The following is a 24716-nucleotide window of genomic DNA, read 5'->3' on the forward strand; positions in this document are numbered from 1 at the left end:
AGAATAAGGCCTAATTATTATCAGGCAATTGGCTCTGTATGATTTTTTTTTTTAATAAAAATCTCTAAATTGGCTTTATTTGGATTTCAAATGTTAATATACTAAAAAGTCACCTGGAGAATTAGTGGAATTTAAATTCCTAGGCCCTTTCTAAAGACATTCTGATTTAGTATGTCTGTGTGGAGATGCAGGAATTTGCATTTCTGATGATATCACAAGTGATTTATTACATTTACTCATTAGACTTTCACTTCTTCTGTTCTGATCTTAAGCTCTAGATCTTAAGCATGGTATTCTGTTCCCCTTTATTCACAGAACAGAAGTTTCCTGTGGTCCCTGATTCTTTTCGTTCTTTTTCTATGTTCTCTGCTTTGTGGTTTATGGGGGAAAATACAAAAACAAAGAGACATCATGACTGGTGCAGTATGAAGGCTCTAAATGTAACTACCTAAATGTAATTGCTCAATCTGAATGCTTTTACCACGGTGACTAGGTTACTAACATACAATATCGCCTACCCACTCTACTGCTCCTCTTTCCAAAGAATGGTTTCTCTGAATTGAAAAAAAAAGATTCAATTCAAATTGAAAAAAGTTTTCCTTTATGAACAAAGTCTACCAGAAGATTTTATAACTTTAGTTTGAAACTTCAAGTCAACTTCTTTTGTGTTTCTTCCCTGAAACTTGTGTTCTTTCAAGGTTTTATACTTTATCTTCTACACCTTTTAAGCAGATGTTTAATATAATCAAACAAACACTTTTACAGAGTAGTTCCCTCACATAGGACCATTATTTGTTTCCACCTAATTGAACTGTATCTCATGTGCTATATTGTATCAGAAGCCATTTAAGCTTACCTTATTTAAACAAATTTTAAAGAGAAAAATTCTATATTAAGTCCAAAAAAAGTAAAAAAACAAAACACAAACAAAAAATTCATTTCTTAGAGGGAAGAGATTGCAGAAAAGGAATATGTCTGTCCACAATCAATCCATATGGAAACTGCAGAAATAACACCACATTACAGAAGACAAAGAAGAGGAAGAAGAAAAACTTCATCAAAGCATTGAGCTGAATTCCCAGTAGAATAGTTCTGAATGTGAAAGTTAAGGCTCTCAGGTTATGAGTGCTTACAATAGAGTAATTCTTGATGTAAAAGCAGGCATATATCATTAGGCCACTCTTATAGGAAGAGGTAAGGTCTTGAGGATTTTTAATATTATCTATGGAAACAAAACTTCTGTATATATAGAATAATACAGTTTTAGAAAAAAGGCATATATAGTGTTTTCTTTTTTCAGTTTTCCTCCTAGGACTTAGCCTTTGGAGAATTGTCTCATTCCCTTTTTACCTTTCAAAATTTTACCTTAGAATCGGTGTTCTACTTTATGAAAGTACTTTTTTAAAACATCATTTGAGAATGTGAAAATATTTAATGTATTTTACTTCAAAAGTAAATTTTATTTCAATAGAGCACAAGTTAATGTGCTGCAGAAGTAATTAACTGATAGGATTCTATCTAGTAATTAAGACCCTCCCTATTCACAAAAGGGAAACAGACTCACAGACTTTGAAAACAAGTTTATGGTTACCAAAGGGGAAACGTGGGAGGGGGGATAAATCAGCAGCTTGGGATGAACATACACACACTACTATATATAAGATAGATAACCAACAAGGACCTACCATATAGCATAGGGAACTCTACTCAATATTCTGTGATAACCTATATGAGAAAAGAATCTAAAAAAGAATGAATATATGTATATGTATAACTGAATCACTTTGCTGTACACCTGAAACTAACACAACATTGTAAATCAACTATGCTCCAATAAAATAAAATAAAATAAAAAAATACCCTCCCCGATATCAAAGGAGAAGCTTAACGTACTGGGTAGTATAACAGTAATAAGTTACAAGAGTTAACTTCCAACTTTATCATTAACACAGGAATTTCGGAACTGGATAGCTTAAAAACATGTTAGAGAATATTTTAATGGCCTGAAAGAGTTCCTAATATGGTCCAAGTATCAGTTAGTAGAGGAGAGCTGACTTAAGTTACTTGATTCCGAGTTCCCTATGTAATAGTTTGTTCATACATGCAGTAATTTAAGGGGAAAAAAACCCCCTGAAATCATGCCCTACTTTAGGCAGCAATAAGTAGCCTGTTTTGCAGGAATGAGGAGGTAGAGGAACAAGGGGCAAGTAGGATAGAGAGACGGGAGATGGGCTTGAACACAGCCCAGCAAGCAATAGGCTTGTTTGACCCTATGAAATACCCAGGATATGGAAGGACTGGTCTTCTAGGGGAGCCTATTCCCAACTCCGCACAGCACTCTCCATCCTGCTGACAGGGCCCGGGAGGGAAGGTAGAAAGATGGAGGTCACTCTGACTGAAATGGTGCCAGGGTAAATCTGTAGCAGTTCAGTACTTAGGACAGAATTATGGTTTTCTAATAATCCTGTGGCTCTAGGGCACATGGGTCACATCTAATGAGGAGAGATTGGCACTGTGAGCAGGGGTCCCTGGCCTCAGTTTTGCTTTCTTTGTGGTGCCTCCTTGGATTCCAGGGCAGTGATAAAAGAGAGTAGTTTCCTTAGAGTCAACTAGCTTTTTAGGAAGAAAATACAAAGTTTATGAATGAGGAGTGAGTCACAGACATGTTTTGAAATTTGCTTCCCAAAGGTATAGAATGCTGATAATTTTAAGCTCCAGAGTAAAAGTTAGGAATTATGTCTTTATTTCTCTGTTCTGCATTTTGGGGACATAGAGGGACTTCTTTCCAATAAAACAAAAGAAATGTTTAATACATAGGTGAAGAGAGAACCACTCTAAACAGACCTTTGCCTGAGGGGAGGAAGGTGTGCAAAGAGAGTGGTGGAAAGGTTAAGGCACCTTCAGAAGCAGAAAAACAGGCCCTGCGCTGAGGCTGCTGACCGGGCCCCGTCGGGGCACACATGTTTGCAGGAGAGGAAATGTTCGGAGAGAGAGTTTCTGGGATGACAGGGATGCTGGCTTAGTCATAAAGCTGCAGTGTCAACAAGACGAGGGCCTGTTCCTGAACTTAAAGGACATAAACACAGCCTCTCAGCTGGCAGACATAAACGTAAAAGTTGTTCACACAAAACACACGTGCACGCTCACGCACACACACGCTCACACAGAATGAGAAAAAGGAAACTGCTGTCCCTTCAAACCCGATCACCCAGCAGGGCACCTGCTCTCTGCTCATTTCTGAGCTTGCAGGAACGCAGGTTAAAGATTCAGGCTGATCTTGATCTTGCAGGGCCAGACTCCCTATTTGTAGTATCTTTTTAAATATAGAAAATTCTCAAAACAACCTGCATGTTTATCTGTGAATATTTACCCAAACACCCTGCATGTATGGATGTCCCATAGAACGGCATAAAAGGGGCAGGGGCTCTGAACTCCGTGTGGGATGGCAGATCTCCTTGATGGTTACCCTCAAGTTCATGTTTCCACTGACATTTACGTAATGGCTTCGGATCGCCAGCGAAAACTCCCCAGCAGGTCCAAAAGGCACCTGCACCCACAGATGCTTAGTATAACATGCAGGTATATCCATTATTTGTCAGAGACATTTTAACATTTGCCTTGAATATCTAGGTCTCAGGAGAAAGAGTGAAGAGTGCAGAGAAACAGAAGAACAGGGATCCAAATCCCCCAGTTCTGCTAATCTAATATCTGGCTGCGCCTTGGTTTCTTCATTGCTGTAAAACTGGAATAGTGCTGTAAGATTTTGTTGAAAAAATTCATCTGAAAACTCCTGCATCATGAGTGCTCCTTGCCTTCTTTTTCTTGAAGGTGTCTCTTTTAGAAATGCGACATCCTAAACTCAGATGTATAAGCACAACGGAATTGTGTGTATTCTATTAGTTGGAAGAGTCACTGAGGCCAGTTCAGATTCAAGGAGAGAGGAATTCGATTCCACCTCTTGAAGGGGTGTGGCCGGTTCACATTTCAGAGAGCATGTGGGACAGGACATATTGCTGTGGCCATCTCGGGAAAATACTGTCAGCCACAAGTGGCTTGCTTGCATGACCCAATTTTGAAGGTCAAACACTAATTATAGCCTGTTGCGAATTTTTTGTAACAAATTCCAGTTTCTTCTGAGTCAGACAAATGCTTACAGTAGACTAGATCAAAGGATTTTTGGACTCAGGAAAACAAAAGAAAAAAACACATTAAATATTACAAAACATTCTCACAAATGCACCTATGACTCAGATAAATTGACAAGGTTCCTGAGCCATGACCTCATGGACAGAACTGCCTGGCTTCCTACAGGATTAACTAACAAGTAAGAGGGGCAGCCCAAACCCTTATATTCAATTAGGTTTCCTTTAAGATCATTTTTAAATTAAAGCAGTGCTATATAAAATTGATATTAGTTTGTAGCTCAAGTCTTACTAAATAATAGTCTCTTCTGGAAAAGGACAGATTTGAGGAAAAAGACTTTAAATTCTGGGTTCAGAATAAATCTTGTTTTCCCCAGAGAAAACACAATTTGATTTTTAAAAAGTTTAAGTATTTAGAAATTATTTTTTAAGCAGTAATGTAAAATAGTCTAAACAATGAGACATGGCTTAAATTATAATCAGTTGTATTCCCCACAATAAAATTGAGCATCTATTTGCAGTAAACAAAAAAAACTGTGTTCCTTTCTTCCATGAAGCTTACGTAAAGAAACTCATTCCATGTTATTTCATTGAAATATTCCTCAAGAAATTAAACTGTTTTGTTAAATCATAATATTGCTAGGTAATGACATGAAAAAGAATTCTGATTCACACGGCAAAAATCAGTCAATCCAAAAATCAGGATGGCATGAATAGTCATCAGTGTTCTGCAGTTATTTTGGAGAAACCTAGGCCAAAGAAGGAATGCTTAGGAGGTTTTATCAAGACTATCTCCCATTTGTATTTTTACTACTGATTAGTAAGAATTTTTGCTAATGACAAAAATATGTATGTGAGGTAATGGGCATCTCGTAAATTATATTCCCTATGAACTTGACTGATTAGAAAAGTGAACAAATAGAAGTAGCCTGAAAATTAATAAAGAAAATTGAAGAGTTATTATTTAGATATGAAAAGCAAACACAATTAAAATTAAACCAAAAATACTTAAATAATTACTGAAGGACTGAGAGAAGAGAAGAAGGTTGTTTTTCTGCTGCAGAGAAAGCTTAGGGGAAGAACATTACCTCCAAGAATCTTCCTCTATGCTTTAAATCAGTCAGGCCTTCTTTTCCTTTATCTGTCCCCATTCCATGCATTGCTACTGGTTCACCTCAAACCCCACCACCCTGCAGCTATTGCAACATCCCAATCCTATTTTAACTTAGTCCCTTACTGACCTACCTACCATAGCCCAGATCATGTGCTTCCTTCCTATTTTGGCCCTTGATTTTGTTCTAATTTTTATCATTTCCTTAATATCATATTTATAAGCTTCGTCAAACCGACCAAGTAGTCTACATTCAGGACCAGTTGGTCAACAACAGAGAGTCAAAGGAGACATGAGTATCCTTGTTTTCTCAACATGAAAGCATGTCAAGTGAAATGAGGTACAAATAAGAGTAGCAGGGTGGGCAGGATAAAATCTGTGAAATTCCCTCAAGGTATTCTTTTTATAAAGGTCCTTGGAGCACATTCCTGCTCTAAGGCCAAAGTCTCAAGTAAGCAGCATTAACCAGGCACCATCCCTAGTCTTAGTCCAGCAAAACCACAAAACCTTCCGTTTTCCCCGACCTCTGTCTTCACACACATCTTGCCCAGGGATTCGGAGCCTCAGTGTTGCGCCACATATAGATAATGGTCTTAAATGGTTTAGATAAGGTGATCAGGGACCTGGCAGATAATTTACTCCTCAGATAGGTGAATACTAGTATAGGGAAGCAAAAGCTTTTGCTCTATACTCTTATGTTCAGCTCCTAGAGCCTGCGAATTAAACCTTCAAAGGACAAATTAACAGGAAAAAAAGCATACACATGTATTTGATGTTAATATTTTTACATGACACAGGAGCTTTACAGGAAAGAGGTGAAAACCTCAAAGAACTGGCTAGGCCTGAGAGCTTATATACCATTTGAACAAAGGGGTTGGGCTTTTTAGAGTTGATAAATTGTTGGAAGGTAAATATATGGGGGAAATTAATGGAAGATAAGGGTCGTTTAGTAAGGTTTGTTGGTACAGATTCATCTCAGCATCAACTCCCTGTCTCCAGTGATAAGAATGGTACAGGGAGGGCACCTTTCTCGCGGGAAATTTATGCTTTTTGCTTTTAGGCAGAAAGGGGAAGGGTAGAGAGCCCTTCCTGCATCTGTTTCTCAGTTCCCTTCAGCTCAAAATAATCAATAAGCCAAAGCACCATATTTTGGGGTGACATTTTCTGATCCCTTTCACCAGCTACCAGTTAAAGCCTGAAAAGTTCTGTCCGATCGTTCATTCACTATCTTTTAAGAGTGTTTCTTTAAAGAATGATGCTGGGATCTTCTGTATCAGAATTACTTTGGATGAGAGACACAAATTCAGAATCCTGAGCCTACCCCAGATCAGATGAATTGGAATATCTGGGGTGGCCCCGGAATTCACAGGTTTAACAAGCTTCCAAGCAATTTTCAGATTTTTGGCTTTTTGTGCACAGGGCTGGTTTCACGCACAGTGAGAAATGGCTCCAGCTGTGTGGCCACCTCCTTTCCATGGGGATTGGGTGTCAGAGTTCACTACAATCCTTGCTAGCCCCCTTCACTCACTCACATTCACCTGACTGGCCCATGTAGGAACTTGTATTTTCAACCCCTGATTGAGAGCCTTCTGGGTTTTGTGATGAGGGAGGACCAGCAGCCTCTGAAAAATCAGACTTGCTAACAAATGTTTCTGGAAAACTCTTCTGCTTAATTTTCTTCAGTTCAGAAAAAACTTCAAGTTAGAAATGGAGCAACTCTAATATGGCAGGTGGCTACTTTCAGTCTCTCGGAACTTGGGGGAAGCTTATGGCCTGTCTCTCTAAGCGCACCAAAGAGCTGTCAGCAAGCAGTCCAAGAACTGATTCCCAAAGCTCTGTCCTTGTTTGATGGCTGAACAAAGGAATCAATACAATATATCTTTATGTCACCTCTTCTGAGGCTGCTAGAAGTCGTTAGGGAATTTAAGAGGCGAAACTAGGACAGTTTCCCAAGACTATGTTAATTCTGACCCTTGGGAAACAGAAGTCAGGGGAAAAATGCTTGAAAATTAACAATAGTCTACTTTAAGTCAGTGACCCACAATGAAACTGCTACATACATCCACATAATCAGATCATAGATTGACATTCTTACACATAGCTGGTTACCTCTACCAAAAATATAGTACCTAACAAATATTTTATTAATAATACTAACCAAAATTTTAAGCAAGATTAAAAAGTAACCATCCTATTGCCCCAACAAAATGTTTTTCATATCAGCTCTCTTTCTACATAAATATATTTATACACATACATATTTTTATGATCAAAATATTATATTTTGTGTTCTGCTATTTTAATAAGATCTTTCAAATTTTATTACTAGGGGATCCCAAAATGATGAATAAATTGTATATATAAGAGAATAATTGTTGAAGAATGTAAATCTTTAACAATAATAACTAAATAATCTAAAGAGAACATAACAGCAGAAGCTATAAAACAGTTTTTTCCATTCTTGGATCTCGGTCCTGACAGTCACAGCATGCTTGTTTAAAAAATACTTCCTGTCCTCATTCAAACAGTTTATTAAATGCTCTTCAATTAACTTTCACAAATGTTCCTTACTATATCATCACCCCCAGTTTTCACATACCTCCTATCTGTATGCATTCATGAAACATACATCATACTTGGCAGTGAAAGTCAAGTGATGTATCCATTGTTGGACTGGTCTTCAGCAGAGCATTCAACACCCTGCACAGATTGCTGCCTGCCATAGCTATAGACAATTCTCTGAGCTTATGTGACATCACAGAGGGAATAATCTACTGGGCAATCAGCAGCGGTATTTTTATAAATGATGACACCAGTTATTCTGGGCAGGTCAAGCCAATGAAGTAGCCTAGTGCTTCAGTGATTGATTTCAGTGTGTGGGTCAAAAATCTTACTTACCAGAGGTTGTTCTAGAGCATGTGAACTTATTACCACTATTTAACTTTATCGCCCCTATCAGTCGAGACTTATGTGATTGCAAATGTCAGGAACACAAATTAAACTTGCTTAAACAAAAAAGAGGATATATAGACTTCTGTAATAAACATCTGAGGCACGACTAGTTCTAGATGCTTGAATAATGTCAGTGGGAGCCAGGACTCTGTCTCTTGTCTTCCAGCCCTGCTTTCCTCCACAATGAGTTCATTCTTAGGCATGTTCTTTCCCTTGCTAGATTGAGAAGGACACCAGTGGTTCCACACTTAAACTGTACACTCTTTGCAACCCCAGTGGGATAAGAACTCTTAGAGCAATCTCACTAAGTTCTGCAGTTCACTGTCTTGGAATTTTTTGAGTGAATCATTGTGATTGGGTGATGTCAAGTTGTGGATGGGCATGCTTGGTTCATACGGGCACCAGTAGAGCCTTGAGTAAGGTCAGCTGCACCCAAGTCATATAGCCTGAGAGCCAAAATGGAAGATTACCCAAACAAAATTGGAACAGTATTGCTAAGAATAGGACTACCTGACAGAAACAGACAAAAAAATAGCTGTCCACTACAAACAGAAATGCTAAAAACTTGATCTCAAATTTGGTCTTATGTGACCAAATTATAAACCAATAATTTTTAAAAGAAATAAAATCCAAAGAAACAGAAACTTCTATTGAAAACTGTTTTGTATGAGGATGTAATATACAGCATAGGAATATGGTCAATAATATTGTAATAACTTTGTATAGGGACACATAGTTACTAGACTTATCCTGGAGATCATTTCATAATACATGCAAGTGTCAAATCACTACGTAGTACATCTGAAACTAACACAATATTGTACATCAACTATATTTCAATTAAGAAATAGAGTAGCAGAACCCTCACAAAAAAAGGAGCAAAAAACGTATATAAACAATGCCAACAAAAAAGAAACCTGTTTTGTTCTAAGGAGACAGCTAGTTATTAATATCAAATGTAAATGAGTGAATTTCATCATGATAAACAGTAGATATGATAGGTAGAATAATGACCCCCACCTAAATGCCCTCATCCTAAACCCAGGAACCTGTGAATATGTTACCTTACGTAGAAAAAGAGACTTTGCAGATGAATTTAATGTTAAGGACCCTGAGATGGGGAGAGCATCCCGGATTATTCAAGCGGACCTAATGTGATCGCAGGAGTCCTTAAAAGTGGAGAACCTTGCCTGGCTGTGGTCAGAAGCTGTGATCATGAGTGAAGGGAGAAATGCAACATTATTGCTTTGAAGGTAGAGACAGAGGAAGGAAACCAGGAGCCAAGGAATGTGGGCAGACTGTGGGAAATGGAAAAGGCAAGAAATGGATCTAAAGCATCCAGAAGGAATGTAGCCCTGCCATCATCTTGATTTTAGCCTGGTGAGATTTATGGTGGACTTCTGACCTACAGAATTGTAAGAGAGTAAATGCATGTTGTTTAAGCTGCATTTGTGGTAATTCATTAGAGCAGCAATAGAAAACTAATGTAGCAGCTATTTTGGCACTATCTTACATCGTGTGGTCTCAATTCTCAGGACATGATCAGTTCAGACCATTTGGAACAGCTCAGACCAAAGAACCTCATTTTGGCAGAGACATTTAATGCTCACTGAATACAGATGTATCACTCCTGGCCTCTGTGCAGTTAGGTAGGGTCAATATCATTTTCTCTTGTCAATGGATTATGAGCTTAAGTAACATATGTAAAGTCCCAGACAGATACAACAAAATGCCCCTGCACACCTTCCCCCCAGCTCTTTTGTTCTCTGCCTGGGAGAACTGCAAGGCTCGTGCTGCGATGGTGGTGTCACAAGACGCAAACATCCTGGATCCCTGAGACTCTGCTGGGGAGGAGCTGCCTGCAGAAGCACTGGACTTAACAACAGATTTTGTATGAGTGAAAGATAAATTTTTATGTTTTAGACTACTGAAATTTCCAGGTTTAATTGTTTCTGTAGCCTAACAAAGTCTATCCTGACTAGTGCACTTGCTTAGGATAAGACTATCCCAAGAGGCAAAGAATCCAAGCTATCAAGTTTAACAAAGAAACTACTTTCTAACCCTCTCTTATTAACCTATTAAATTATATCTTCTATGCCTCAATTTCCCTGTACATGCAATTGAGAGATATGTAATTTTATATAGCACTTGAGGAAAGATTCAATATTATATAAATGACTATTCCTTTCATTTCTGCTGTTTATATCATACAGTGATGAATTTTAATTTAGAAAATAAAAACAAGTTTTGCATTTTATTAATAAATAATTTTTCAGTTTTCTGCCATGAACAGGTGATAATGCAGATATTATGCTTTCATGTCAAGCTTATATGATAGAAATGTAGTTCTATGATGAAAATTGTACTTTTCTATCAATATTTCACATTTAAGACGTTTGCCAAGATATTAATGAACCTTAGTAAAACAGTCTTCTTATGGCCATCAAAAGGTACAAGAGACAAGGAAAAGTAAACTCACAGTCTGTAAACCTTTCCTTAGAGAACTGGAATGCAAAAAAGTAAACCAAACCATAGTCTATTTTAAATAGAGTAATGACATAATATTTTCCATCTAATCATCCAAGGTGATAATAACAGCTCGAGTAGAGCTACAGATTGCCCAATTTCTCTTCTCCATTTGATGGAAGAGAAAACTGAGGACCACAAAAATTAAATAATTTATTTCACTAGCCAATGGGAGAGATAATATGTGAGAGCAAATATAAGTGTAGGTAGAAAGCAGCTATTTTGCTAGGGGCGAGCTAGATTTACATGATCAAAAATACCATCTATTTATTGTGGCAAAATATACAAAACACAAAATTCACCATTTTAACCATTTTCATATGTACAGTTTGGTGGCATTACATACTTTCACACTGTTATACAACCATCATCACCACTGTCTATCTCCAGAACTTTCCCCTCATCCCAAACTGAAACTCTGTACCCACTAAACAATAACTCCTCTCCTCTAGCCCTCAGTAACAACTATTCTATTTTCTGTCCCTACAAATTTGACCAATTTAAGTACCTCCTACAATGCAATCACACAATATTTGTTCTTTTGTGCCTGGCTTATTTCACTAAGCATAATACTGTATCTTCAAGATTCATCCACATCATAGCATGTTATCAATTTCCTTCATTTTTAAAACTGAGTAATATTCCATTGTATGTATACACCACATTTTGTTTAGCCATTCATCTGTCCATAGACATTAGGGTTGTTTCCTCATTTTGGCTATTTGGTAATTTAATGTTTCACTTTTTGAGGAATTGCCATAGTGTTTTGCACAGAAACTGCACCATCTTCCATTCTCACTAGGCAATGTGCAAAGGTTCCAATTTCTCCCTCCATACCCTTGCCAACATTCGGTGTAATAGTTTCTCAGATTTTAGGGGTGTTTCTTCTTTGATTTCATAATAGCCATCCTAAGGGATGTAGTAGTTTTGGAAAAAATCATATCGTTTTACTACTGAGAAGCCCTACCACTGCCTTTTTATTTTAATGTGCCATCCCTTTTGAATTTGGAAATGTCTGAACTACGACTTACAAGAGGAATCATACTAAGAACAAAGTCCAACTAGCCCACAAGTTTGCAGTCATTTTAATCCTTTTAAAGCAACACAAAAAAATAAATAAAAATAATTCATTTAAGGGCAAATTTTTTTCAAATTTTCTCCTTTAGAGCAAATTGAAGTATTTTACCTAACTTGAGACCTCAGATTTAGATTATTAATTTATCCCAAGAAATTTACATTGAAAAAAATTTTTGCATATTATAATTTTTTAGCCATTATAATTCATTGTATCACAGTATTTTTAGGTATATGACAAAACCTTTTAAGTATTTACTTTCTTAAGAGACTGATACAGATAGATGTTAAAGTCTGACAACTATTTCACTTTTTTACCTTAAACTGACTTTATCTTAATCAGCTATTTCAAGTAATTAAAAATTTTACCTCAATTTTATTTCAAGAGGTTTTAAGTTTCCATTAAGTATACCGCCAGCAGCTGAAACTAGTAGACACAACATGAACAATGAAATCACCAAGAATCTTTGGTATGGTGGTGACACTTCTCTAAATGGCACAACCAAGAAAATTTTTAAGAATTCTTAGCCCTTTCATAATCAGTTGAATTAATATAAAGTGACAAGCCTGATATTTGATTCAGTAACCCTCAGCATTCTGCCTTTCTAGACACAATAGGACCGGTGTAAAACTCTGCAGACAGGGTAATCGGGTTGTAATAAATAGGAAGTATAGTTGTGAAGGAGTGCAGATTATTGTCTACTCAAGGTTGGTGCTTTCTCAGAAGAGAATCACAACTCAGAGTGGTTTAATGCCATAATTTTGCTCTCCTTTAGAAGAGTCACACCACAGGATGCCTCATCTTATATAGACGCTGACTGTCCATATCTCACAGCTTATTCAGCTCTGGGACACACGACTTTATGGTTCTTTCCCAGGATGGATGATTATTTTGAGGAGGGAAATACTCAAAACATACTAACAGTCTAAGCCTAGTCATTTCCCCTGGTCATGTAACTTAACAGCGCTTTAACTTGGGCCAAACCAGTTTCTCCATTAAAAACTTAAAAGATGTTTTTACCATGAACTAAATGAAATAAAGTTTATAATGAAGAGTTTTCTTAATCTTAATATTTATAGAAGTATAATGGAATATTATTCTTAAAACTACATTACCAGTCATTCTTGTCCCATCTTTCACTTTCCCAAAACACAATACAAACTTCAACTAAATTAGGTCAGAAATAAATTTTAGCATCACTTCTTCCTGATAAAATATAGGTGCATTAGTGCTATCATATCACTTTCTCAATGAAAACTTAGAACTATCACATCAGTTTCTGATCTGAATTTTTGTAGTGGTAGAAAAATAATGTTTTGAAACACCCTCTGATATAATTTCTAACCTCAGCGATTTAGTTTTATTTTTATTTCTCCCATGAATTTCCTTTTGCCATTAAGTATAGGCGTTGAGACTGAGGGTTACTCCTCAGGATAGGGCAGAGTAGCAATTATATAGTACAAAGAATAATTGTTTAACTTTGGCATTCAAACTGAGATTTCTAAGTTCTATAGGGAGATAATAGTTCTGAAAATCAGGCTTTGATAAGGAAGAATAATAATTTTTTCAGACTCTCAAAATCATATTTTTTATAGGTTGAATCACATGAAATTTCTAATATTTAACCATTTTTTACCTACAAAAGTGGAAATTTATTATTATTCAACCTAGAGTATATATCAAAAACCCAACCTTGGAGAAGTGGCCCTAGATTGCATTATAGAGAAGGAGGGGAGATCATGCAATTTGATGCAAAACAAAAACAAAAACAAAACCTAATTCCTTAATATTGCTGGGAGGAGGAGACAAAGAAGAAAAAGAGAGAAAAGGTCTGTCAAGACAGAGACAAGGTCAAATCTCTGGGAGGAAGCAATGGGCAGTGGTATAAACACCCAGTTAAATTGTGGGCTAATTCACCACTTTACCACATAGAGCCTGAGGAGTTTGCCCTTCGAAATAGCCCATGCTGGCTGGCCAGAAGTAGGAGCACTTCTGGTTCCCAGGTGTCACACATACATACCATCAAGGAGATATGGAAGTCAGTGTGTGTCCTAGGGTAGAGGGTAGGGGCAAAAGCTGAGACCTGAAGAGGTCTAGGGTTGGGACAAGGAGATGGCATGAAAACCTAGAGAAGATGGGCTATGTCAGAAACCAGGGCCTTCCGTGTGCAGTTCCAGAGCAACATCTAAAAAGCAGGTGAAAACAGCCAGAGCTCAACAGACACCAATCAGCAAAGAACACAGGCAAACCTTGGGACAGTACTGACCACAGGGGACCACACAAGTACCAGGCATCTTTCTGCCAAACCCTAGCAGTATGGTGTATGAATTTCTTAATGAACTTATCATGGAAAATTATAGGAGAAGGTGGGTGAAAAGACCCCAGAGCTGACTAACCTAAATCCGGTTGGGATTGAGAAGTTACTGTTTTAAACTGCAAGGACGTAGTCACCCTATGTGGGCAAGTTCAAGTTCACGTTTCCCCCCAGCTACCAAGAGAAAAAAGGAGACCAATAAAAAGAAGTCAGTTAAATTTTGAGGTATGCCACACTAGATTTGGATAAACATGTTCTTTGAAATGGATTGCATTTAGGAAACATTTTTTTTCTATTTTTAACATTTGCAACTTTTTAATTTGCTACCTAATTTGCAGTCTTTTGTGCCCTTAGTATATGATGGTCCCAATCTCAACAGCTATGAAACTGTAATGTTAAACAATTTGTCCATTGTTGCTGGCTAGTTAATGAAAGAATCAGAAGCAGCACTCCTATTTTCTGACACCTGGTCTCTTTCTAATAAAGAGAAGGTTTTTGTTTGTTTTAAGTTTTAGTTGTAAAGTACCTAAGACAGTGATGCACTGAAATTTACTGAACTGGTAAATGACATCTTTTATTTTTTTAAGTTTTCTGGTCAAGATAGAGAAATAGAAAAGTTCAAAACCTGATAGAATGGTTTATATGTACTTTTTTACTTCTCAGAGAAGACCAGAATCGCAATTCAGCTCTAAGATGTTTTTTATTGCCTCTCCTATGAAAAAGCATCAATATTAGGATCCAATTGCAGTATTTTCAAAATGTGTTCATTTTAATTTGGCACAGTTTCCTCATTTCCTCTGTGTCTGCCAAGTCAAGCGCCTGCATGAAAGAGACATGTCAAACTTAGACAAACCAGAGGGAGTGTCTATAAGAAGATGAAAATAATCAGAATGTGTTACAAAGAAAAGTTGATCTTCCTGAGTCTCCAAAGCTTCAAAGTGATCTCAGATCTGCATTTTCTGCCTGAGGTTACGGGCTAGATAGACCCTTCCTGTCTTGTTTGTACATCTGCAAAATGATATGTGCCTTTATGGCTTTCCAGGTGATGTATTACAAAATCCTCTAACTGCCTTTAAACTGGGTCACTGTGTAGTGGATCCCCAGAAACCCTTGGCATGCTCACTAAATAGAAAATGCAAAAGTTCAACAGGCAAGAATGGGTGGCAGCACTTTATACAGGCTTCCTAAATAATCACAAAGAACTCATGTTCAAATGAAACCAATGCTCTACACTTCTCAGGTTTGATGGTTAGTGTATCCATCTTTATTAGAGAGTGATCGATGTAGAATGAGGTAATATAAAAGGAAACTTCCAGCTGTGCTTCTGAATGGTTGGGTGTGTGATAGGGAAATCCAGACAATAATAAACCCCCAGGGTTGTGCTAGTCATTGTTCAGAACTGAATAAATATGCTGTTTAAATAGTTGTATGCAGGACCTCCAACCATTCCCATTGTTTTCCCATTTGCATTAAACCTGGGGGGTTCTTTCCCCATGCAGGAGCCATAAGAAAGGTGGTATCCAATAGTAAACGGTGGACCACTGACTGTCCAGATCAGAGTATTTCACATGACCCCATGCACAGGCTAATAGCAGTATTCTGCCAAAGTTTGACCCATAGGGAATAGACCTTTGAGGTTGTTTAAAAGTGGCAGGCTGTGAGAGAGAAGCCTATTTCTTTTCTCGGAGTCTAATTTAGCTGGAAAATGGAGACAGGCAGAATGTGAGTTTCCTGGAGCTTCCTGCATTATGTAATTTTATTAGACACAAACAAACTCGCTCTCAGTGACTTATTAGTCAACTGGAATATTTATTTTTATGTAAAATGTGACCTTTAAGCTGTATATGGCGCATCATCCACTAAGAACACAAAATAGCTCCCAACAATGTCCCTCCACAGTCAGTCCAATCATCAGATCCAAGAGCAGAGATCACTTTCTTAAATTTCACAAGGCATACCCTGAGACCGACAGCACTGCCAAGAGTCCCAACATTGTGGAGCACCACTGTGGGCCACGTAATAGTGCAAATCCTGGAGATCAGAAACCAGGTGACACCCTGTCTCAGTCCCCAAGGAGTTCACAGGCCAGAGGAGGGGTCAGAGATTTAGACGGGCAAATACTAACAATAATCCACAGTGCACTGATGGCTGTCGAAAACCTGCTGCTAACTGTATAAATTTGGGAGGTCCTCGTGATTCTGGACGTGTTACTGCTTACTTATAGTCGAAATGGACCCTAAAACTATACCCTCTCCTATAACTTGATCACGGGGAACTAAAACAGAACATAATGTATTCCTCTCAGTCAGTTGGTGTGCTCCATAATTTATATGTATTTATTGATAGAAATAGAGATATAGAGGGAGCATTTTTTTCTTCACGGTCCACAGAAGGGATGTGACAACATACAGTAAAACTGAGAAAGAGGGAGGGAATGAATACCACAGTTCCCTATTTTTACCTTATTTCAAGCCCTTCACCCGTTAAAGACCTATACCCACTTAGTTACACACCCACCACCTCAACCTCTCACCAAAAAAAAAGTTTTTGTCAGCAAACAATATCCAGCAGGAAATGTCACTGACCTGAGACGGTGTCTTCAGGCTGTTCTTCCAGGTGCCCCCTTTCAAAGCATACATTGCACACCCTCATTAACAGCATAGAACAATGGCTTATAAAGCTGTTTTCCTGTTATCTCCAGCGTGAACATGTTCCTGGGTTTAGGAAAAAGAGAAGTGATATTTTACTGTTTTCTTTTTCTTAATTGAAGTATAGTTATTTACAATGTTGTGTTAATTTCTGCTCTATAGCAAAGTGATTCAGTTATACATATATATACATTCTTTTTAAAATTCTTTTCCATTATGGTTTATCACAGGATATTGAATATAGTTCCCTGTGCTGTACAGTAGGACCCTGTTGTTAACTTTTTAAGTGTGGTGGTTAAAGGTTATACCAAAGGGCTTTTGAAACTTAAGTATCCCAGGAAGCCAAGGGCTTCTGCCTTTACAGAAACCAGGGGAGAAAACTAGCTCCTAGGTAATGAAAATCTTCTTGAAAGGGATGCGGGCAGTCAGTCTCTTGTCTTAAATGGATTCCTTTTGGTGATAAGGAAGTATCCCTTGGAGCCATCATATCTGAGACACCCAGGATTGCTCTGGAGGAGGGACTCTTCACTCTCTGTTTAGATTTTTGTATGCACCTGAAATTTCTGCTATAGTTTTTCCTCTTCTGTTCAGCTCTCAATGAGCTCCAGATGCTTTCAGTGGGACTTCCTAAGGTTTGCTATGTGCTACCCTGTAACCAGGTTTACCTTCTACCACAGAAGAACCACAGCCAGCTGCAGATTGCCCCACCTGTTGACACCCTGTAACTTAGGTCAAGGTAGTCTTTTAGATTTAACACTGATTTAACACTATGCTCTGCTTGTAGCCCTGATCAATACCAGGTTCCATCATCAAAAGTTAAACAGTCCAAACGCTCTCTCACGCTGTATTGACAGCTAGCCATGGTTGTTTAACAGCAGAGGGAGTGTTCTGTTTTACACATGAACTTTCTAAGGACCGCATGATGCAAGGACAAGATCAGTGTTTTTAGAGTCAAACAGATATAAACTTGAATCCCATTCAGTAATTTTCTTCTGTGACCTGGGGTAGTTCTGCAAAAGCAGTTATTATGGTGCCTATGCTACTGATCAAGAAAATGAAGCCCAAAGAAGTTAAAGTAGGACACACAATGAGTAAATGGCCCAGGGAGAATTCAAATGCAGATGCCTCTTTACCATATTTCCTTTGGGTCTCTGCCTCATTGGGGCATGAATGTTCCACTTGTTTGGATTAATATCTTTATAAACCTGCATTTGCCTCTTTACTGTTGGCCTCCTTAGTAACGAAGTAGTTCTACATCTTGAGGCCTCCTTGACCACAAAAGGGAAAGAAAACATCGTGAGTGCACTGGAAAAGAGGTTTTCAGGTTCACTTCTAGCTAGACTGCTGCTTTCTGTTAGTAATGTGGGGGGGGGGGCAGATTTTTAAACCCAGCTGTAGTTATTGTGGTTAAATCTGATGTGGAGATTAAGTCTATTTTGGAGAATTTTAAAACACATGACTTCAGACTCCCTGGAGAAAGAGAGGAAGGAGCCTTAGAAGAATTTTCTCCTGGACAACTCTGGAGATCTTAAGAGCTGTTAACAAGGATAGGCCTTTTAGATTGGGATCTGCTCTTAACTTTCTGGGACAAAACCAGACAAAATTGCCTAAAGACTAGACAGTTCTTCCAACCAGTGGCTCACTCATAATAGTACATGTGCTGGAGGGCAAAATGGAGTTAAGAGGCTTGGCAGGACACATCCTTCATGACTGCTTGACTTAATCCCAGGTGGAGGAAATGGAAAAGGCAACCAGGAAAGGGGCTGAGGGGACATATACCCACACCCAAAAATTTGAGTTTGTTTTGACCTCTATCTGATGGTGTATATGTATGAATGTGGATAGAGAATGGGAAAGAGGGGTAAGAAATTAAAATAATTGGAGGAGGGATAGAATTACGTATCTTGATAAATCTTCCCAAACCAAAATAACTGCTCCTTGGAAATTATAGCAGATATAATAAGTAGGAGGGAAGATTGATCTGGTGATAATGAATATCATGGAGGAAACAAGTTTCACATTTTTTCAGATCTGGGGAGCTGATTGGTCCAAGATGTTTATAATTGGAGAAACTCACATCCTCACTTAATAAATCTTGCCTTACAGAGCCAGAGAGGGAAATTTCTTCTACTCTCTCTGTCCTCACTAGTACAGCTCTATAATTTCTTATCTGAAACTTGGGGGCCAAATATGTTTCAGAATGCAGAATTTTTCAAATCTGAAAGGTAATTCCAACAGGGGTGGGGATAATATTCGTACTCAAATATATTAATATTTACACTGCATGGGATGTATAAATACTATAAATAGCTTCCTATCAGTTCAGATCAGATTTTGATGCCAGGTGAATTCAGATCAGGTCAGATGAGATTTTGCCACCAGGTGAGCTGGGAAAAACTTTCATTTTCCAGAGCTTTTAGGATTTTGGAAATAGAGCTATGGGATTGTGAAACTGTACAAATGAAAACTTCTACTTGACCATTCTGCTAAATAGAAACATCAAGTGATTTACAGGAAGATGGTGAACGTTGATTTGGGGAATGTGATTAGAAACAGTAGGTAGACATTAATAATGATAGTTAACATTTCTTGCACATGTGCCAGGCATTATTCTAAGATTTCAACATGAATTAACCCACATAAGTCTCTTATAATTCTATGAGATACTGTGTTGATGTACTGACAGGCCTAGTTACAAATGAAGAAACTGAAGCACAGAAAGTTTAAGCAACCGTGCACAGCACACAGAGCAAATGATCAGAGGCGCCCTAATTTGAACACAGATTGCTCCCGTCCCTGAATATTTGTACTACAGTTTTATATTCTACACAAAGAAGACAGTTCTTATATATCATTCTATTCACATTCCTCTCACCTGTAGGAAACTAAGGGGTGTATTTTACATTTAAAGTTACTATAATATTTCTCAAGATGCTTGCTTTCATCCTGAAATGTCTTTTGTATTAGGGCATTTGTAATTCTTTATCTTGAAACTGAGTCAATTAACAGATTACTGACACAAACAAGTTTACTGTGAGTAATGTAAGAGGAATTGAGCAATTACATTTTTCCTTGAAGGTAGAGACGGATTTCTAGTCACTGTTTTATCCCTAAGGCCTATCTTAGAGGTTTGTGTCTAATAGGTACTTTGTTAGATGAATCAATGAGTTCAAATCTCCAAACCCCCCCAAACCAGATGAATCCCACTCAAAAATGATAACTTGTGTTATTCCATTTATTTACATTTTCTCTTCATTGATGTTAATTCATTATAATTTTTAATGTGATCAAAACTTTATGTTGATTGGTTTTTATATAAAAGTATAGCATTAATGGATGGGAGGTAAACCACTTTGCATTTGGTCGAATGTAGATATTATTTTAGCTGGGCTCCACTGACTCCTGGCCACGCTGATACGTATACGTATTTACAGTGTACATATGCACATGGAATGTGTGACACATCCAGATAGCATCAGGCCTCACACAAGCAGCACTTGGGAAATGGTGCTGCCTATCCAGTTTCACCACTCCAAATACTGGATTGCTACAGTCAGGTGCTTCCACCTGGTTTCCATGCCTGTCTCTGACAACATCTGAAGAGTTCCTCGACTCAGAACTTTGTAAAGATGAAAAGATTGGGAGTGCCAGAAACCATCCTATAAGCCATACTATATACAGTTTTCTAAATTTACCTTGAGCAAACTGTTCAGTTTCTCCTATTAATTTTCAATCCTGTTCATTAAGGAATTTGTGGATGAAAAAACAATTCCTTCCTGGCCCTGGCCATATTTTGCACCATTGCCATGGCTCCACAGGATTCTCCTATGTCTTGCACTGTTCTAGCTTCAGACTTAAATGGTAGAATCACTTTTTTCAGGGCTTCTGTACTCACACAGAGAATTCTCAGTCTGTCTGTCTGCAGTTGTTCAAAGTTCTCTCTCAAAGCACAAAGTTTATTTCATTGAGGTTCTATAGCAGATTCTACTCTGCTACTGTATAGGACAGTGCTGGGACTTTAGAGAGTCACTTTTTTCCAAAGCATCCTCTGCAAAATTACCCATAACTCCTCATTCTTATAGCTTTTCCTCTGCTATGGTGCCGTGCTAGATCTCCCTCTCTCCTTCCTTCTCTCCCTTTGTCCCTCTGTACTTCTATCTATTCTGTACTGCGGGGGCCAGATGGGCTATCTTGACAGAGAGTGCAGCTTTCAGGTGGGATAAGTCCAGACAAAGGACTCCCCATTGAATAGTAGTCATTTACCCTATTTCTTTCTGTTTCACATTATCTACTTCTTCTCTGGATATTCTTGGACCACACAGACATGTGCGTACACGTGCAGAGATACACACGCCTGCACTCCTATACCATCCCTGCCGCGAGATGATAATTTGAAGATTTAAGCTGTCCTATTGGCTTTACAAACATTTATTAAACCAGCCATTAACACAGAATCATTTTTAAGAGCTTATTTTTCAATTTTAATTGAAATTCTTCCTTGGCAACTTTCTTATTTCCCCCGTATGGGAGACTCAGATTCATATGTAAATATGTAACTTTGTGGTTTATCATCAATAGGGTTCATAAATTCCAGGAAGCTGAAAAAAACTAAAGAAGTATTACCCAAGTTATTTCTGCTCACCCTTTGGCTGTTTCTCTATAAGAAAAGATTGACAAGTAGTTTGGGGGGCTACTAATTAAGGAGGGAGATACTAAATAAGCCATTCACTCCTACCATTCATCTGCCAAAGAAGATTGAGTCATAATCACCATCGTCGCCTCCAATTTCATGCAACAAGATCTGACACTTACCATGTACCCACTACCGAGGAATATAGATGTAGAATGGGCTGTTATACCAGGTTTAAGAAACTTAAACACCAACTTGTAAACTAACAACACATTAAGTCCCAAAATAGTTTAGAATATATGCCCAGAAGTCCAAAGTCCCTAATACAATCATAGAATCCTAGAGTCAGGAAAGTTTTTCATTGATTATATAGGCTGACATTTTTGTTTTATAAATGAAGAGGCTGACACACAGAGAGGCTGATTTGTCCAAGATTTTAGGAAATTATTGCAGTGGCCACCCAAGTAGTGTAGGCCCTGAGCCCTCCCTCCCTCCCTGTGCATCTTTTGGGAGCTGCCCTCTCTTTCCATGCTGAATCATAAAATTCACTTTTTGGCTCTTACACACTATTAATTTATCCAAGGGTATATTTTAGAATGTACGAATATATATTTTTTCTAGTCTGTGATGTATATAGTAGACATTTCAGAAATGCTGACATTCCTGGCATTAAACATCACTGTGTGCTAAAAAGTACATGCCACTAAAAAGATTTCTTCTTATTTATTTAGATTTTAAAAGTCTCTTCAAATGATAAACAAATATCAAAGCCAAATATGGGTTTTTTTGGGGGGAGGGGTATTTTTATTTATTACTTGTTTGTTTATTTATTTATACTATTGGAGTACAGTTGCTTTACAATATCGTGTTAGTTTCTGCTGTACAGCAAAGTGAATCAGTTATACATATACACATATCCCCTCTTTTTTAGATTGCCTTCCCATTTAGGTCACCACAGAGCACTGAGTTCCCTGTGCTGTACAGCAGGCTCTCATTAGTTCTCTAGTTTATACATAGTAGACTATACATGTCAACCCCAGTCTCCCGTTCCTCCCACTGCCCCCCCCCCAACCTTGGTAACCATAAGTTTGTTCTCTACTTCTGTGACTATTTCTGTCCAAGCCAAATGCGAACCTAAACTAATTCTGCCTGAGTTCTTTAGCCAAAAAATAATTAACTCAATTTCCCCAATATCAAAATGTCACCATGCATAACTTCTTCATCTTTTTCAAAACCAATAAATTCCATCCAAAACAACCAGTTTCTTATTCTGCTAGAATTTTAATACCGGTGTGGCTATTACTAGATGTTTCCTATAAATCTGATTTTTATGATTTGCTTTATTTTAAGCTGTCTTCCAGACAATGATTATTTAATTTATTGGAACTCTTGCTAGGGAAATAGCTGCAATATGAAACTCATAATAATTGGGAAAGGTCTTTATTTCTTCATTATTCATTCATTCATTTGCTGGTCTGCCTCACTTCCTTTCACTTCTGTCAGAAAATCACTGTCATAAATTGTGTTGCTTTAAATGCATTACAATGTTATAAGCTTAAAAGTCAATTGTATAGCCCACCCACTGGTTCAGAGATGAGATTTTTGTAATTAAATATGAGCCAGTAAGGGATATTTGCTGAGGCTTATGGGAAAGAAAATCCTCCTACTTTTCTGTGTTGATACAGGTAGACGCCCTCTTTGACATTAGACAGAAGGAGGTTTATCCCTGGAAGACAGTGGCAATCATCTGGCTACCAGGATACTACCAGGCTTAGGAAGAAGCTGACATTATAAAGAAAAAGCAGAGAGGCCAAAAGATCTCCAGTTACATTCCTGGGACTACTAGTTTAAGTCTTGCCTGAAACTAGTCCTATCTCAATACATTCCTTCTATTACGTAAGCCAGTTAGAGTTGGGCTTTCAGGTTTTTTGCAACAAAAATAGTACTGAATGCCACACTACTATTGGCATTTTGTATAACAATTTTATTCACTATGGCAGACACTATTAGTCACCTACACACACCAAAAAAAACCCAAAAAACAAAAACGCTATTCTTCCTTCTTAATGGAATCCCAGTTTTATTAGTAATTAGGTAGATAATGTGTTTCAAAGGTCCTCCCCACCCACCCTAAAATGTTAAGGTTTATTAGTCTTAACCAATAATGGGGATTCTATTTCTGCATCAAGGGCTGCTTTAGGAATGTGATATGATCATAGACAAAGACACGTAAGGTAAATCTGCAGCGGGCATCATGGAAGATTTCCGAACTCTTAAAAAGACAAGACTTTCCTTTGTCTTCCAACTTTTAGACAATGCCCTGTAAAGAACAGCCACCTTGCAAATAGGAGGGAGAAACAAGAGAATCTAGGAGAAGCCTACCTGGCTTCTGTGAGCCACAGAATGAGCTAACTTTGGAATTCCCCAGACTTCACTGCAATAATAAACTCCCCATTGTCTAAGTTGCTGCGAGTCACCTGTCCTGTTATTCCAAGCTGAAATCACCCTGACTGATATATTCACAGACGATATTGATTCTTTGAAGCTAATCTCAAGTAAAAATCACCTTACACGATTGACTAAATCCAATCTGAGTCTTTAGAAAAACAGAAACGTTTACAATTTTAGGCACACTTTCTCATTTGAAGGTTCACTTTAAGTGGTTTAAAGAATAGAAGTTACCAAATAATACATAATAGAGATTAAATTTAAATAATTTCCATATCTTAAACCAGAGACAAAATGAGAACTTGGCCTGCTGAAAATGAACGTGTCACTAAGCATTTGTTTATCCAGGTGGTTAGAACCTAGAGACACTGGGAGGGTCATCTTGGAAAGTGGCCAGAACAAATGCCCACAAGTCTTAATGGTAATCCTGCTGCCAATTCCTAGGATTCCTGTTATCTTAGCATTTTTCTGATCAGAAATTAATAATAGATGAAAACAAAAAAGAATGAGACACCTGGCTTGTTATTTTATTCTTGTAAAGCCAGGAATATTCCATAATCAATTGAGAAGTGCTCAGAAAATGACCCCTATGGATATGGTGTGACCCCAGATCAGGAGGATATGCTAATGGACCAAGGCTTGCCTGGATTTACATGAATACCTGACAGCAGAGGGGGAGTGGAGTGATGAAGTTGGAAAGTGGCCTGCATATTTCAGATCTGGTCCTATATAAGGATTCTAGTGGCATCAGTCATAATAACAGAAACAAAACATAAAGATTTACTCTGCTTTGTTATGATTGCTAAACAAGTGCTTAGTAAAATGACATAAAGTAAGTGCTCTATAAATGTTCATTCTTTCCCCACTTCC

The 24716-nt window shown here is 37.8% G+C and overlaps 1 protein-coding gene across 1 annotated transcript in view; it reads left to right on the forward strand.

Annotated features, from left to right (window-relative positions):
• CCDC192 (coiled-coil domain containing 192) overlaps positions 1 to 24716 on the forward strand; it is a 202741-nt gene that overhangs the window by 163165 nt on the left and 14860 nt on the right.

Source organism: Lagenorhynchus albirostris, chromosome 3 (genome assembly GCF_949774975.1).
Source record: "Lagenorhynchus albirostris chromosome 3, mLagAlb1.1, whole genome shotgun sequence".
Lineage (NCBI taxonomy): Eukaryota > Metazoa > Chordata > Mammalia > Artiodactyla > Delphinidae > Lagenorhynchus > Lagenorhynchus albirostris.